The 18590-nt window shown below is 38.1% G+C and overlaps 1 protein-coding gene across 1 annotated transcript in view; it reads right to left on the reverse strand.

Annotated features, from left to right (window-relative positions):
- The window catches only part of rras2 (RAS related 2), a 36767-nt gene that overhangs the window by 17561 nt on the left and 616 nt on the right, over nt 1-18590 (reverse strand). The gene's annotated exons all lie outside the window — the stretch shown is intronic.

Genomic DNA, 18590 nt, shown 5'->3' on the forward strand with positions numbered 1-18590 from the left:
CTGTCAAGTAAGGGGACAGTTTAATTTTTCTGTAAAAATATTTTTAAAATGTGTTAAACAGATTGCAAATGTATTTTGTCTTGGATATCAATGAGGAACAAGCCTGTTACATGTTTTTTTAGGAGTTGGCAAGCACACACATTCAGTTGCAACAGAAAAAAAAAAAGGGCGACGAGTGCTTATATTAAGTGTGCATCGACCTTAAATACTGAATTTCTGACAGTAGCTATCTGTACACATGGTATTCCAGCTGCATTAGCAGTAAAGCAGTCACAACTGATTCTACAAACCCATTAGATTTCCCCTGGAATGTAAATTATTCATTTTGAGTTCAAAGCACATACAATGTGGCCGCTTTGTTATTCTTCAGCGTCTTCTTCTATCAAACAGAAGAACTGAAAGCTCAGGGTTGTCCCTTTTCAATAGGACCGGTGCATTGCAAGAGATATATTTTATGAATTATTTAAATTTCTGTGCCAAATCAACAAGTTAGAAGACCTGAAAAATCAATGTCCAGACCTAAATTAGCAAGCAGCAACACAAATGGTCAAAATCTATCTAGACATAGCAATAAAATTTAATCAGTTCAGTTCTCTGGGTTTTCTAACATCATTCCTTGGCATTTATATGTTTTTATGATTAATCTAAATTCTTAGGATCAGAAATTTTTCAAAACAACAATGCTTACTTCTATCTGGACTTCTCACTTCCAAAACACTGAGAATGTATTGTAGCATGAGGTTCAAAGAAACAAAAATAGGTAAGAGGCTTTTGGAATGATTTGTTATTAAAAATAATATATGTTTGTTATTTGATTATAGAAAGCAACATTGTTTATTGAAGTACAAATATGAACAACTTCCTTCCAGTCATGCACAAGGGAGCAGCGTTTCGCTGTGGTAGAACCATAAGCAAAATACTGTTGCATTATAGTAAATCAGTATGCTGCCGGATGGCCCAGTAAGCACAGACACCAGTAAAACTTGTGATAGCACTCATGTGGAGAATAAAGCATGGGCTAAATGTCCCAGCAACCAGGCCAGCTCTTGGCACCATCAACCCCCTGCTCTCTTCTAACCTCTTTGGCATTAAAACTTCAATCACGCTGCTAAATATCAATGCATGCTGGACTCTGAACACTTCTGAACCCGCTCAAAGGCTCAGAATCAAAGAAGTGCCATTTAAAGGCCTTTCTTCCAACAGATCACTGGGCTTAAAGTGGCCTACTTGCACCATATGAGTCACACAACAAACAGTATCTTTATCTCATTTTCATGAGCAGGTTTTGTTAAATTAGGGGTAGAGGATGAAGGAAATGCTTCTCTCACAGGGTATCAAAAAGGCTACATTGACAAAAACATAAAACCTGAAAGTTGATGATGTTACTTCCCAGATAATGCCTTCTCTAAAGGCTCAAACTCTGATTGGCTATCAGTTTTATTTATTCACAGGCAAAGTATCAATATTCTGAATAGAAATGTATTGTGTTCAAAAGAAGAAAGGATTTTGTATGCCAGATCAGGATTTGACTCATTATCATTGTTGAGCAGCTTCTGACATTTTTGGCTAGTACAAATATCACTGCATGGTTTACATTTTCAACTGGCCAGATTGAATCTACAGCTATATAAGGAGAACAATGTGGGTCCAAGTACAAAACCTCAAGGGAACCCCACTATATTTTCTAAAGCTCTATTGACTTCTACACAGCATTTTCTATTTGACAGATATTAATCCATCCAATTTCTTCCTTGCACTGAAAAATGAAAATGGCTCAAAAAAATGGTTGTTAAAATCTTGTGGCCAAGAGTAACACCCCTTTTTTCCCCAAAATTAATGAATACAGTTTCTACATACTCCTTATCCACATAGCTTTCTGTTTTTTTCCAGGAATACTGCAGCCAAAGTGGATGGAAATGTGAATGATCTTTGTTTGGATAATCTTAAAGATGCTTAGCTATCCCCATTTCTATTTATTTAGAAATGACTGGTAGAATATGGATTTTTCTGTACTCATATCAGTTTTCCTGCCAGATTTGAAAATAAGCACAACTAGTCTCTCTGTTGTTGGCACAAATATTGTGGCTGATAGACAACTTAATCAGGGGTGTAATTGCAGCCAGTGAGTCTTTATTCCTTTAGAAAGTTTGTACCTAGACCAAATTCATCGTGTTCACTGAGCAATTGTTTAGACAGCCTTGGATTCTGTTATTTCTGTCATGTTAATTGTTCCATCAACAGGGCAATTTACATTCAAATTAAAGAAAAAAAATACACTCAGGTTATTGTTACTATGCAGTTAGAATGACCAGATTTGTAACAGATTATTAAGTTGAAGTCCTATTTAACAGTTAAAGTATTTATACTCTGTCGGCTAATTCAGACATCTTGCTCTCGTTGTATATAATATCTGTATTAGTTTTTGTGGAGCAGATGTAAAATCTATATTACAACCACAAGAGAATGAACAGTTACTCCCTAACCAACAGTGGGAATTTCCCGATGTTTTGCTCTTTAGTAACTCCTTGTTAAAAATCAAATCCAAACCAAGACCAAAGTCGCATGATTATAAAATCTACAAATGAATACAAACAAGTTGTTATGCTAGAATAGCCACGTCGTGATCCTTCAGACTAGATGCAGTACAAGAAACAGCGAACAGAGAAAGCCCCTCATTATGCTAACACTCGCAAACAAAACTGTGGTGTTAGACAGTATTGTGCTTTGTTGTGTTTTTGGTCCATTTGGAGCTTTATTCAGTTCTCCTTCCTCTGCTCATCTTTGTGCAGAAGTGCCGTTGCACACGCTCTCAATAACAAAGCGGCACTGTGATGACAGCCGACTGGGAGGACACAAACTACTGCAGTGGCCGAGTGGACAGAGAAACTACTGTGTGACTTTTAAAACCCATATAAAGTCATTCAGAGAAGTGTGGCTGGCAGCCTCTGGTTTTCAGGAAGACCGTATGACTGACCGCATAATGGGATGCTGATCGGCTCTGAACAACAAAGCAGTCAGTGAATACAGAAGTTGTTTCTCGGTTAAATGTGTTATATTTAAAACCAAACAATACGAATGAAGCAAAAACCAACATGTTTCTTTCGCAGAGCTCATCACAAAGATCAATTTCTAAAATAAAATTAACCATACAGCAGTTATAATGATTAATCCATGTTTTTCCCCTTCGGGTCTCCTCTGGTGAAACTGTTGAACCCTTTTTTTGCTGCAGAACAAAACTTTAATATGGCGTGATATGTTTTTGAGGAAATATGGCCACTCAGTGACAACATATCAGACAGCATTACTGGCAAGCGCTTTACAAGTCAGCGTCTGTACAATACAGGCAGCAAAAATTTTATTAGTTTAGCAGGCAGTTCCTTGTAAACAGACCTAATGGACACCATCTTCACTCCTTTCAGATCTGTCTGGTAACCGTCGACCAACATATAATTAACACTAACATGCTGTGCCTGTCACTTTCTTGTTGTACAATTAGAGCTGGAACTGGTTATTTGGAGATTTTGGCTGTTTTAGATTCAATTTCTAAAGGCACCATTTTGAACAAAGAAAATAATTTCTAATGAAAATTTTACTTTGAACGACTACGAGTAAATCTAAAATTCAACTATTCTAGTTAAATAAACAAATATTTGCACAAGTGATAAAGGCTGGCACCATTTTTTGTTTACCATTTTGTCTGTCCTTGTTTGGTATTTTCTGCTTTCTTTTTTTAAACCCCTCTTAAACCTCTCCAAAAAAAAAAAATAAAAGCCCTACCCTAAAGCTACCCGCAAGTCAAACAAATTGCTGCAGATCCTTTATCCTTTTAAAATTTCTGCAATTTGACCTAGAAGTTTGCAACTTACTGCACATGTGATGTAAAATTGCTGAGATTAATAAAAAGTTATTAGTTTTGTCACCACATCTCAAGTTTTAAAACTGTCAGACCAAAGAACAAACATTTTCGACAAGCTCTCGATATAAAATAAAATTGCAACTGGGTAGAAATTGCCATTAGCTCCCAAGTCTGTTAAATCTGAATAATTATTCATTTTATTTTAACTTTATGCATATAGAATTGTTTGGATTTATATGTGACACAATAACAAGCAACACAGTAGATATACCTTGACATTTCTGTTTTCTCAGATTTGATTCTTAAATGCCTCACAGATTCATAAACGGCTTACATCTTTCTAACCCTAATATGGCTGAATATATGGTCATTGCAATTATATCAGCAAGTGCAATAGTAATAAGTTTGGAATGCAATAATCATTGATTAAAATATTCCAGAACGTTTCACATTGCATGCAAACTTAATATTCAGCCAGTTGGATTTTAGTCACACATTAGCAGATGCCGACATCTGAAACAGAAGACGGTGGCCAAAAGACTAAAGGTTGCCAATTGTTGTAAACATGGTTAAGAAAGGAAGACAGGTGGGAGAAATCTGGATTTTATTGCAACTGACAGCATCATAGCAATATATACCAATAAAATGACAATATCGCAGCCCTATTCAATCTACAGTCACATTAATAGAGAAAAATAAAGAGCTTCTAGGCCTACGTGGGAAAACCTGCTTTCTAGGCTATGGAGAGAAACTATTGCATCCTTAGCACTAGTATTTAAATTAAATTTTAACTTCAGGACAAATTCTTTGCCTTGTACTCGTTAAAGTGAGTTCAGCCTTTGCATGGAGGACTGAGCTCCGCATGTATTTCCTAACATCCAGAGAGGCGTGTCTGTGAGAGGACGATGTTTTGGTTTGGAAGAAACATAAACACTCTTTAGGTCAGCTGCTGATCGTCAACTCGTGTGCCGCCTTAGAGTTTAGGCTAAGGGACACCAGCTGGTGCTGCGGACGGGGTCGCGTGCAGTTGCTTTTGAATCGCTGCTGCAACAGTCGCACAGCAGCTGGGCCACTGACTCAACCGAATATCACTGCATCGTGTATGTAAACACGTGCTCTATGCTCACTGAACGGCTTCTCTTGATGTGATCAACACAGGGAGAGAGCGTCAGAAGCACGGCTGTTGGGCCCACTTTCATGCTCACATTTGGCCAGCAAAGCAAAGATCTGCCGTCACCTGTTGAAGGGGGAACCGTCTCGTTTCAAGCCTCATCTCCTCCCCCGACGGACAGCAGGTGCCCTGCAGGCTTCTGGACGATGTCTGCATGAGCCGAGCCAAATGCCCACCAGCTGCCCGGCAGCCCTCAGCATCAGCAGCAGGAACAAATATATGGAAAGAGCTCTGAGAGGTGATCTAAACTGGATGACTGCTGCTTTACTAATACCAATTGTGAGCAGTAGGTGGGCATGTGTTGCTAAAACAAGCCACCAGTATTTCAGTTTCCCAGAGGTAGAGTTGTTGGTGTTGTTAAGTGACTTAGATGTGAGACCCGATGCTGTCACCAGTAATTCTGCGACTGACCGATGTATGAACACAGAACAATAGCCAAAAACAACATGGAGGAACTCGCCGTCTACAGTCTGAGCTGACTGTGATGTGAGTCTGGAGCGGCGCAGGGCATTGGAGATGTATGAGGAAGCATACAGTGGTTCTCAAAAGTGTCAACACCCTTTATAGCGTAAGAGTTTTAATGGAATAAAAAATGTGACCTAGAAAAGTTATTTCAAACACTTTTCACCTGTAATGTGCAAGAAAACTTCAATTTTTTTCAATGAAAAACATAAAAAACTAAAAGTTGGAATTATCTGGTCACTCAACCTTAAAATCATACTTTTTGAAGATAATTTTGACTCGACTGTACCATTAATTTTTTGTCTATCTTGACAAAAATTTGTGCAAAAAATTCCCCAAATCTACCAGATTCCAAAACTTTAGTTTTCCCATCACAAGCTGATTTTTAGTTGATTTGGATCAGTTGCAAAACTGAAGGTTTTGACCACTAAACAAAACCCTTCAGCATAGTGCTGCCACCAACATGTGAGTAAGCAGTTCTTTTCATTTTTGTGCCAAACATGCCGTATGCACTTGCAGCCTTAATTCAGGGTGAAGTTCAGCTTCATAAGCTTTTAACATTCTTGCACAACTTTTTTGATAGATTCTGACTTCCAGTTTTCTTTACACTCAGAGCCGCATATTTTTCATTTTACCCATTAGGTTGTTTGCCACAAACTGCATTTTTGGAATTCAACTGAATGGGAATTACAAAGTCATTGGCAGTTATGTGTCAAAACATATGCCCCCAATTTTTATAAAACTCACAACCAAATTCATCTGACATCACAAACAGAGAGAATATTCTTGTCAAAATGGCAAGATAGCTTATTAAAAAAATATACCGAAATTAGTATAAAGACAAAGAGTTTATGCCATAAATATGAAACACAGAAGGTGTTGCATGAAAATTAAACAAAAATTTTGTCACAAGAAAAAAAACTCGGCACCCACACAGCTTTTTGTCATCAATACAAATCTGTTACAAGGCATCCAGCAGGCACTGTATGGATTCCCCTGTGTTTTTTTATGTAAACAGCATAATAGTACGAAGAGGAAATGTGGCTTGGAGGCGAAACCCTGAGGCAAAGCAGAAAGCTGTGACAAGTCATAAAGAAATTAAGTCCATGGATGCCAACGCTAGTCAAACTACCATCTTTCACTCTTGTCACTAACAGTGAAGAGGTGTGAATGGCTGTTTGTGCATGGTTCAGCTCTGCACATTGATCAACTGCATGCATGCATGTGCATCACATTTTGATTACAGAAACACTGAAGTGAACATTTTTGCCATAGTTTGATACAAATGAATTCCACCAACTAGCACCGAGCGCAACTTTCAAACTTCTTGACAAAAGATTCTTAGAAAATATTTTCTTCCCACTGCATTGTTGATGAAAACAGTTAAAATCGCAGGCTAAGTAACTACTGTTAATTTGGTTAACTGTTCCTTTTCTGGCTTAGGTAGAGACATAATTTGCACAGTCAGAAAAAAATAATACCAGCATCGTCGTCATGCAAATGTTGCTAAACAATTACAATTAGAAGAAGCAATCAGAGATTTTGTGTTAAAGCAGAAACTAAGGGGGAAAAGCAGTGTGCATGTCTGCTCCATAAAAATGCAAAAAAGTTTACATCTGCTTTAGAAAATTACAAGAGCCATTTTCTTTTGACTCCAATGTGAACAAGTTTAGACGGTCACTGATAAGCCAAGGCTCATTTAGGAACTGCTGACAGACGTCCACATTTATTCATCTTTTAAACAAAATCATTAAAAATTTTAATAGAAGAAATAAGAATGATTTATTTATAAAGAAAAACATGAAAAACTATAAAGCACTGATAAAAGACTGATAATTGATAAAAGAATAATTAAAAAGCTTAAGACAGACACATCTGTCTTCAATTTTGTCGTGTATTCAATCAATGTTAAGAATTCCTATTATCTTGCTGACAACTGAGGAGATTTAAGAATGTTTCACTAAACAGATAAGCTGCTAGTTCATAATCACTGTGTGAAGACTCACAGTGTCCTTCCTGATATTTGTTTAAGAACTAATTAGTAACTTTCTCTCTGAAAATTAGGACAAGTTCTTCCACATGGCGCTTTCTTTTATAAGAACAGAGAGTCAAATCTGAAACCCAAACACTTGGTCTAGACATGGAAAAAGTTAGATCTTTATTAAAAAGTAGTGGTGAAGGTTTAGGTTAACTGTAGCTGGGACAGTTATGCAACAAAAGCAACATGTCACTCAACTGCTAAAGAAAAAAGGAGGAACAATAAAGAAGACAGTGCTTAGTTTATCTTCTAGGTCAATTATTAGGTTTTTGTGCATGTATTTTAAAGGTGAGAATTCTCTGGAAAGCATTGTATATTTTAGAAAATGTTAAAGGTGCTCTGTAAAAGTATATTTTCTGTCCACTAATAAATCTGCACAAACAATACAGTTAGGAAATTAAGTGTGGTTTTCCACTGCAGGATTTCAGAAATATAATTATTTTTCAAGGCAGACTTAAAAAAAAAAAGATCCTACTATGTGTGTTTGGGTTGATTTGATGACATCACCAAAGGCTCTAGAACAGGATTGTTCAGCTGGCATATTATGTAAATAAATATGCCATAGTAAATATTATGGAAAACATTTCACTGGCAATGTGAGAACCTAGGCCACAGTTGTTGTTTTTTTTTGTTTTTTTTGCTTTCATTCTGAATTTATAGTAACAATTCCATGCGGCTAATAAAAAATAAATAAATAAATAAAAAATGGGCACATCTTTTCACTGAACTGTGCCAAATATAGCAAAAGCAAAGAATGACCCATATCTAAGTCTTGATGCTGTGAATAGTCAAAAAATGTCCAAGAACTAGATGAAAAATATATCCTCTGAAATATTTGAAAACTGTGTGATAAAGCCTGGCCATCGCTGTTTGATGTATTTCAACATAAACTCTGAAGCCCTACTGTATTTCAGTTGCAAGATGATCAAACTCACATGTTTTTGGCAGATATTGACTGATGAGAGCCAAGACATGACGGTTGCCACAGAATTGTGTTTACGTTGCCAGGGAAACAAAACATTTGTGAATATTTTTTTATCAATTAGTTTTTCCACATATTCGCCACTTCTATGATCACTAAGTATCTTTAATAAAAATATCTGACCATTTTATACTGTACTGATATCCTTCACAAACTGGCGCTGTGTTTTTTAATGGTACCAAATTTTCCTTAATGACATGCAAAGCTCTCACATACAGCTCAAATATTAAGCAACGCTTGTGCAGAATACAAGTTTTCTTTTTTTTCCTTCTTTTTTTGAAGATAGAAGAATAGAAATATCCTTTATTGTCCCACAGTGGGGGAAATTCAGCAGTTATGAAAAACAGCGTACTCCGATTCAAGCAATGTCCAACTGCGTAGAATCACTTTTTAAACAAATTGCTCATATTGTGCACGTGTATTTGTGTTTTAAAAAGACAACAGACTTTTAACAGCATATGAAAAATAACTGATAATTTGTTTTATAACTTATGGGAAGTTAGTAAGGCATGTTTGCGGAGAATCCTGCAGGTAGAATTGATCCAAATAAAAATATTTAAAACAAAACAAAAAGGAAAACTAACCATGATATGCTCTGAAATTGGAAAACTGTATCTAAAATAAGTTTGACTAACTTTACAAACATCTGGCATTGACAGTTCTGATATGAGTCATGTCTGTTCTCTTGAAGGCTGCAAATGAGTCAAAGTGGTTTTAAATGCTTTCTTTAAACCTTTCCTCTTGATTTGCAGGTTTAAACTGCCTTACGTTACCCCTTAGATTTCATCATTATCAATACGAGTGTGTAAAAAGGGGACTGATCCAATACTCATCTTTATACTGTGGTGAAACTGATGGAGTTATTACAGAAAAACAAATAAAGAACTAGTTTTTAACTGCAAGAATACAGAAGAAGACCACTGGATGAGGAACCACGCAGTGCCCATTGTTAGGCAAGCTGATGTAAGTCATCAAGTAAGGGCCACAAAATATCACAACAACCAGATGTTACAGAGGAACAAGAACTGTCTATTCATTTTCTATTATTGATTCTGTAATTCAAAAGTAATCTAACAGAGGTTCCTCCCCCATCTATTCCAGGAAACATATATATATCTTAAATAAAGACAGTTTCTCAGTTTCTTCAGAACTGATCGAAGGAAAAAATTGACACAATCTTACCACAATCAAAGATGATAATCTTGATGTACCAAACATCTTGAAAACTTCCGTGGTTTCATAAACTGAAGATGTAAAGATGGCAGAAATCCAGACTGACAAATAAGTTCAATTTGAAGATGAAGGATAAAAATCACTGTGAAAACACAGGATACCCAAAAAGAGCCTGAGAAAGGGAATTAAATTATTTTTGTTTTAAAACTTTAACTACGTTGTTAAATTTACATATTTGTGATACCATAAGAATCTCCCTTCCACCTGAACTGTACTGATTCCAGAAGTAATGTCAGTTAGAAGAGCCCCAGCACCTAATGGACAGGACCTCTCCATTATTCACTTCATGTTCATAGACACCAAACAGTGTTGTAGTCAAGACCAAGACCAAGACAAGACCAAGACCAGAGTGTATCGAGACCGAGACAAGACCAAGACTTTTAGGGTCCGAGACCGAGACAAGACCAAGACTTTTAGGGTCCGAGACCAAGTCAAGACCAAGACCGAGGGAAGTCGAGACCAGCGCCCCGCGCTGCATGGCACAAAAAAATGTGAAATATGGTAAACAACGCTCAACTATGAACATTGACTAAAGAGCAACAAGAGCATCATGGCAGACATTACAGCTGCCACTTTGAACGAAAACAATCAAGGAGCAATGCGCATGCTCTGCGTGCCCTTTCGTTCTTGTGTTTTATGTATTTCCTAATTAAATAAATATCAATGTATATAATTAAATAAAAATAATGATAGCTACTGCAGTGCACGCAGAGCATTACAAGAACAAAGAACGGCTCTCAGTGAGGCTCCAGTCCCACCTTCTTGACGTGACGTGCGGTGAGGTTCATAGCTGGTGAGGCACTGACTTAATCATAATCAGATTTACAGATATAGACCCCCTGCATGTTATTGTTTACCTGAGGAAATTCCCCTAATGCGCACAACGCTGGAGGGCAAAAAGACAATTCTTTTAAATGTCATGCATAGTCGCGCTGCCACCGTAGAATAATTCCGTTAACTCAATCAAACTTGGACATGTAGATATTAATTTCGTGCTGTGCTCCGCAGCAAAGGGGAAAACCGTTAAAGTACAACTCAAAACCACTCACTTCTCGCTCTCTGTATCAGAGCAGCTACGCGCAGACTCGTTGCCATAGCAACTGACAATGCCACACACAAAAAACGCAAAGAGCAGAACATTCAGTCTATTGCAGTAGTATGGTTTTAGGCTTAATGTTTATTTTGCGATTATTAATACGTGATTGATGTGGTAAGAGGAGAAAACTATAAATATATCGCTGCACTTGATTTTACTGTATGGCTAGTTCGCTGTTACTGTCTCTTACTCTGCAGTTGTGGAGTCACAATGTCTGGGATCATGAGCGCCCCCTGCCATGAGGCAAGAGAACTGCCTGCCTCACCTCGAATCTGTTCTCTGCCGTTTCTGATCGCTCCTCAGTACACGAAACATGTTACACACACAGCTGGTGACAAAACAACACTTTAAATCAGTTCCTATATTAAATGTTTTTTAGCCATTTTATTGGCGATGTGCAGACAGGAGGAGCATGCTCTCATAGAATGGCAGCCAGTGCAGTTAGCGAGAGGTTGATCAATCCCAGGTGAGGCTCACTGCTCTTCCGAGCATTTGAATGGGAAAATGCAAAAATTCAGCTATTTTGAAGAGAAAATTATCAGAATTGGTTAAGCTAAATAAAAAATAAATACTTTATAGTACAAAACACAGGGTGAAAATGGCAATATAACTTATCTTATCATTATATTATTCTTTCATGATGACAGGTGAGGCTCTGCCTCCTGCTGCAAGGCAACAGCGCTACCAACTGCGAGACTGCAGCCCTGGGGGGAGTAACAGAAACACGGAATTGGTAAATCACGTTATTGCTTGGAGTTTAATCGGTGCATTTTGCATCCAGTGAAAACAAACATGTTAACAAATAAACTGGACAGTATGCTGTAAGTTTAGTGATATTTCCACAGTTGCGGTCTTGATTGGTCTTGAAATAAAATCCAGAGTCCTCAGCGCCCGAGACTGAGACAATCAAATAATGATCTCGAGACCAAGACCAGTCTTGAGTACTACAACACTGACTCCAAATGTTTTTAATTTGACCACTTCACAATGAAGGCCTGACATAACAAATCACTTAAATACAAGAGAATGTTGGGATGGATGTTATGATCCTTACTCCGTGGCCCATCCCTGATGATTTGCTCTCGCTGATAAGAAGTAGTCTTCCTCCCAGGAAAGTTATTTGTTACTCATCGGCCTCGAGCAGAAGGAATGACCTGCTATAATGTAATGAATTATCCAACACAGGCAGAATTCTCTTTGTGGACCTGAAACTCCCTTTTGAATGGACATTCCTATGGTGGGCTGCGGGACAGTTTGCCAGATTCAATTGATCTGCTTCAGTAATAGGACAGCACTTATCTGTAAGCAGACTAGAATTGCAGTGAAGAGGGGGGAGGGATGGACCCAGCAAACAAGACCTGAACCCACTCAGAGTAAAGTCATGGCAAAAGAAAAGTAAAGCATCTGTTAACCACAATGAAACTACAAAGAAACATTTTACATATAATGCCATGAGAGTATATGAGTATAAAATACAGGGGTAAGAATTGGCAGAGGAAAACTGACCAAGAGCCACTTCTTACTATAACTTTAGAAAAAAAAACACAAGCTATACAAGAAGAATAAATCTTCTCTATTATCAAACATTTTACAGTTTCTCACATTTAAATACAATGCAAAAAACAGGTATGACTTTAGACACCCGCATGGGGAAGACGCCATACTCGTATAGCTTATATTTTGTTTAAACAGTCGTAAAACTGAAAGCAGTTCATGCAGTTATCTGACCCATGTGAATATGTTTATGTGAGGTACAAGAGTTTGTGACCCTGTTTTAGTATTTTGCATTCTGTATAAGTCGCAGCCTGCAGAAACACCTTTTGCATTGCCAGCAATGTGTTTAATAGCCAATGGAGCGATAAGCCACTAAAGACCTAGCTTTGTAAACTCCATCTTCCCTGTAGGAAGGCTACAGGTGTTCCTTATGTTGTGATCACTGTTTGACTCTCCCTTACTGCAAAGTGACTAACAGACACTGTAGGTTAATAACTCAAGCTATATTTCAAAAGTAACAACAAATATAATCCAGATCCTGGACTTTGGGATGAAATGAAACAGGATCTTATATCTGAAAAGAGAATATTGGACCGCTTAGCAACAGTCCAGTACTACTACTACTTAGTTAAGGAACAGCTCAACAGAACGACTTGTCAGGGCTGTTGAGCTGAACTCCTGTTGCATGTTCACCTTTTTTCTACTGCACATTTTCCTTCCACTCAACTTTTGATCGTTATGTTTGGATATAGCGCTGTCGGTAGCCAGCTGCAAACCCATTTTATAAGTCTCAATCTACTCAAACATCTTAATATATTAACACAGTTCACTTTGCGGTTCTAAAGCTTGTTGTGAAAACAACTCAAGGGCTTATTTGCTCAAACTCTGCCTCTGCTCTGTGAGAAATCAACAGGTGAGCCTCCTACAGAGCTAGACAAACAGTGGCCTCTCATCACCTACTCTCACACAAACACACCCACGCACACTGTAAAGTTTAGACATCACAAGCGTCGCTCCGGTGTTTAAAAGAAAAGAAAGACATCAGAGGATGAGCTACACTAGTCAGAATCAAAGCGGGTAAACAAAAGAATGCTACTAACACATTGCAACACCCCAGACATCTTTTACAATTTTGTCCAGAAGTTAATGTCACTACCTCCACATGTAGCCAGAAGAGCCGTCATCGTAACCTATTTTTTTATTAATTGAAACTTTGTTCACCAAATAAAAGATATGTGTAAAATCGCTGAGAAGAGAGAAATCCACTTTATGCTTTTGCTCCAACTCCAGCCTACATTTTTCAAAAAAAATACTCTAATCTGTCTAGACTTGATCAGCCAGGATGTTTCGCTCTAATCCCCACTGCCGAAGGCTGACACTGCACAAATAGCGGCAAGCCTGTGAGCACACAAACATCCTGCTGTTACTCAGCAGTGGGATCATAAGAGATGTCTCATAATAGAGCCGTCTCATGTCAGCAGCTTCTCTGGTTACTCTGAGTGGACTGAGCCGCTTATTTGATTTGCCATCTTTGCCGGAATATATATATATATATGTTTTTAAAAAAGTACACCCCACATGTCTTCACATGGTCACCATGAGTCATGTTTTCCCCCCACTTGGGATGCTTCCTCCCTCACAGAAGTCAAATCATACAAGTTAGCCACTGCATTCGGCAACTTTGTCATATGACTCAATGCCATGTCATCTAGATGCTTTTCATCTTGAGTCAACCGCCTGGCAACAGAGAGGCCGGTGGTTTGATGGACCTGCCACTCTGTTATTGCTAGCATCTTTTACCCTCTGACTCCAAGAAAGCAGTCCATTTTTGGCTGTCTCAAACTCTACTCAGAAGCCTTAAAATCAGTAGGGCATTGTACGCCTCAGGACACTCAAGTGACTAAAATGTGACCTAAGAAACAAAAAATACTGAGAGTTGGCATCAGATAAATCAGCTGATGATGCAGCAATTTCACCAGCTACTTTGACAATTTATGATCAAGCATAAAGTGCCTATGAACTATGCCTATGAGTTATTAACTCATGTTTATCTAGCTAATCAATAGACTTTACCAATAACTCTACCAAAGCTATCGTTCACCATATGCTTTTTTCTACTCAACTCAAATTAAATGACATCACAATCTCAATCTTGTTACAATTTTCCAAAGTAAACTAAAATGTCTTAGAGAAAAATGTCTTACAGTAGAAAAAACATACTGTAACTTCTTGACTATAAGTCACTGCTTTTTTCACTAGACTTTTACTTATTGAAAAGTACAGCACATACTCAAGAGTGGAATTGCCTAAAGACTCAAAAGTGACATTGAGAGTGACAGCGAAAGAGAGACAGAGGAAGTGTGAGGCTACTTTATTCCAACACTGCAGACAAATACTTTAGTGGTTTAAGTGTGCAAGAAGAGGATGAAGGCAGCGATCAATGACTTTTTCTGGTAGGCCATTGTATTTTCTTAGGCAGCCATGTTGCAGGCATTGTTGAGAAAAAGTATTTAAGGTACAGTCATCAATACATATTTCATTAAAAGTAAAGAACAAAAATATTTCTGTGTAAATATCTCATGCTACAACATGGACACCTGCAGCTTACAGACAAGTGTGGCCTATGTACACTTTTTTTTTGTTTCAAAGTTAGTGTGTGCAGCTTATATTTAGGTGCACTCAATTGGCCAGAAATTAAGATATTTGAAATGTTCACTTTTTTGTCAAACTTTGCGGAAGTTTGACAAATTATGACAAGAATTGCTGACATTCTGTAAGGACTCGAATTACACCATGTGTTAATTTCTTGTGCCCAACTTAAAAACAGCATTATAGCTCCAGGTAAGTGATGGCAACACTCCTGTTACATTAAGATATAACAGTATGTAAATTCTGCATCATGATTATTATGAATAAATGTTAGTTATCAGCATAAATATAATTAATAAATCATATATAATAGCCATAGAGAATTTCATGCAGAACATTCCATTTTTGATTACTTTTTGTATACCATGTCACTTTTGCAGTTTGTGTTCTGCTGTTACTGTTTTGGAAGAGCAAGGGTCCCAGAGAAATGTTGACCAGCTGATTTTTGAATCATTAGTACTTTGATATGGAGGTAATTTACAGGTATTTCTGGACAATGTTTAAACTACATTGAATTTATTTATTCATTTGCAAATATATATATTATCTGTCCTCTAACAGAAAATGCCAACATGGGATAAAATGTAAAATGATGGAAATACAAAAAAAATGTTTTGACTAAAATAAAATAAAAAACTTTTGTGCCATTTTAATATAGCTGTTGCAGGTGAAAGAAAGCAGTTGTAACAAATGGTCTTAGTCACCAGTACCAACACTGTATTGATTAGGTAAACACCAAATGATCAATTCTGAAATGATCAATAGTCATGCAACAAAAATTCATTTAATGAAATTTTATGAAGTGTCTTTATGTACAAATGACAAAGGATGTAATGGCACATAACAGTCAATTTTGTCAAAACTGCCACTAAATTATACACACACTCATTTGGGTGATTCAGGAAGCAGGTCATGTTTTTCCATACAAGCCTAGGAGGTCCTGAGAGCAGGGACTTCCTTTGCCAAAGGGCCAAATTCCACATGGTCCATGACCATTAACCCACCCAGGGTGACTCAGACCCCCCACATCCCCTTCGCTTCACAACAACAATGCATTCTGCATAGAGTGAAAGTCTTGACTTCACAACCATGTGCTAGGTCTGTGTAACTGCCAGGAGACTTCTAGAAACATCAGACGCTGGCTCCGTTTCTGCCAGGGATATGTGAATTTTTCTTTTAGATTCAAAAGATGTGCAAAGAAAGAGCAAAACTAATACGAGGGGTATATATACTAAACTAAAATGAAATTGGTTGTGTAGCATTACTTCCCCACTTAAATTCATCACAATAGTGACATTTTAAACATTTTATTATATCATCAAGGAAAATGGGACAGGTCATGTTGAACTCGTTCACTCAGCAGGCGTACACCATTCGAGAATGAGCTTTTAACTTGATGTCTGTGGCTGTCAACCTGAAAGGTTGAATCCTGAAAGGATTCCTGAGCTTTTATGTGAAATTTGAGTTGACAGAGAATTTCACCACAGAATTGCTTGTTATGCGACATTTATAATAGACATGAAGTATGTGATTTTACACAAATTAAAATATGTTATCCTGGTGTTGTTACCACTGTAGAATGTTAGATCAAGGGAAATTTCTTGTGTGTAGCTTTACGTGACCCCCTAGTTCAGTTCAGTACAGTAAACACAGAAATAAATCAGTACCACAGTTATTGCTTTTGACTTGGTATGCACTTAATGAGCTTTTTGAACACTCATTAGAATCCACACCCTACCTACCCCCCCCTAAACTCACACACTTTCATGAGCTTTTCGCCCCCCTTCTCCAACTCTGAAACGTGTGCCAGCCCACTATTGTCTGACAATGTGGAGACATGCAGCTGCCTGCTGTCTAGTCTCCTGAAAGCCAGAAAGAGAATCAGTGACACACTGACACACGAAACAGGGGTTAGTGGTGCATGGGGGTGATGGAGACACACAAGTCAAAGGCATGGACCAGTCATAAAGAAGTCCACTCCTAAGTGTTATGGAGACCTGGAAAGTCAAAGTGAGTCAGGCTGTGTTTGGAGTGTGCTGGAATTTAACCAGAGGTAGAGGGAGGTGAAGAGTTTACATTCCTCCTCTGTTTGGCATCTATAAATTCTAATCTGGGCCATAATTGATAAAGTTATTGTGGTTCAGGTAGGCATGGGCAATGGCCAATTCAGACGACATTGATTGATTGATTGATTGTGATCTCTGGCTGATTTATTGGTGCATCTCTGTCAGGCTTGTCTGCTTAGGGAGATTCTGGACTTCACGGCATAGCAGAGATGCCACCCATGGCTTTGACAGTTCTAGTTTTAGAAATGTGTTACCTTAATATGAGTGATGGTTGGGGCTCCTCTAGTTTCCAAACCATGACGGTTCATGTTTTGTTTTCTCTCGTTTTTTGGAAGTACTTCCAAATAGCTGAATTTGCCTTTCTTGTATGGAACGAAAAACCTTCATTCAGCCAGCTGGTTGGAAGTGCACAGCAACAGGTGTGTGAGGAATAGACAGACTCTCCTCTATAAAGCCAGAGAAAACTCTGCGCTTATTCTGGCGGTTCGTTAAAAGAACTTTAAACTGCAGGAAATATACGATGAAAGATTTAAGCAGATTTGACTATGCAAATTTTTGTAATTGATCAATACCTATTTTTAGGAGGTGAGGTAAGCTTTAATTTGTCCATGCTTTACTATTTTTGCTAACTGGAGGTGCTTGAAAACAAGTCAGTCAGTAGCTGATAAAACTTTTAACTATAATAAAAGTTAATCATCCTTAAGTAGGCACTTTGTACTGACTCTTTTACTCATTCAACCCAAATCAGTGTCGTTCCTGGTTGGCAGCATAGCTTGGGCCTCTCACTGGCCCAAATCCAACAGACCACAGAGGAAGGAGGACAACTCTGTCCACGAATGGCATGAATAACAGCGAAGATACAGTGATCCATGTCCAGGCTCAGGTGATGTAGCTGGACACGAACTGCTTATGTTCAGATCTACCACACGCTGTTCTGTTCTCGGTCCCAACGTGGATTTCTGCTCCGTTTCTCAGCTCAATCTGTCCTCCATAAAAATACACCCAAAACATATTGACCAAATCTGGCTAAACCCGCTGAATCAGAGCAAACCTGGGATATCAGCAGTGAAGTTAAGCCAGACCGCAGCCAAGCATGCCGGCACTTGGCGTCAGCTGGACGAATTTACAGTAATTTCTTGAATCAAAAAATGACCAGGAAGAACAGCGCCGGTATAATACTGTTTTATCCTACTTAATTTGTAAAAAGAAAAAAAAAAGCATTTTAGAAACTTTAATGGTTCTTGCTTATTTTTGTGTCCTTTCATACTTTAAGCTATCGGCTAGTTTGAACAGTTCGGGATGAACTCAGAATCTGCTTCTTTGTGTAAACTACATAAAAAATGAAAATAAATAGGACATCTACCGAGCCCTGCAGACCCGTTTTCTTTCTGTTCTCACTGAAGCCTGTGTGAACTGCAAACTGGAAGTAGTGCTCTCGGAAATCACAAATGACAGCCGTCTGTCTCCCCCTGTTTTAGTCTTACCCACGGGTCTTAAAATCTTCGCGTTGACCCGCATCAGGCCTCGGTAAAGTATTGAGGAG

The sequence above is a fragment of the Xiphophorus hellerii genome, chromosome 4 (assembly GCF_003331165.1).
Source record: "Xiphophorus hellerii strain 12219 chromosome 4, Xiphophorus_hellerii-4.1, whole genome shotgun sequence".
Taxonomy (NCBI): Eukaryota; Metazoa; Chordata; class Actinopteri; order Cyprinodontiformes; family Poeciliidae; genus Xiphophorus; species Xiphophorus hellerii.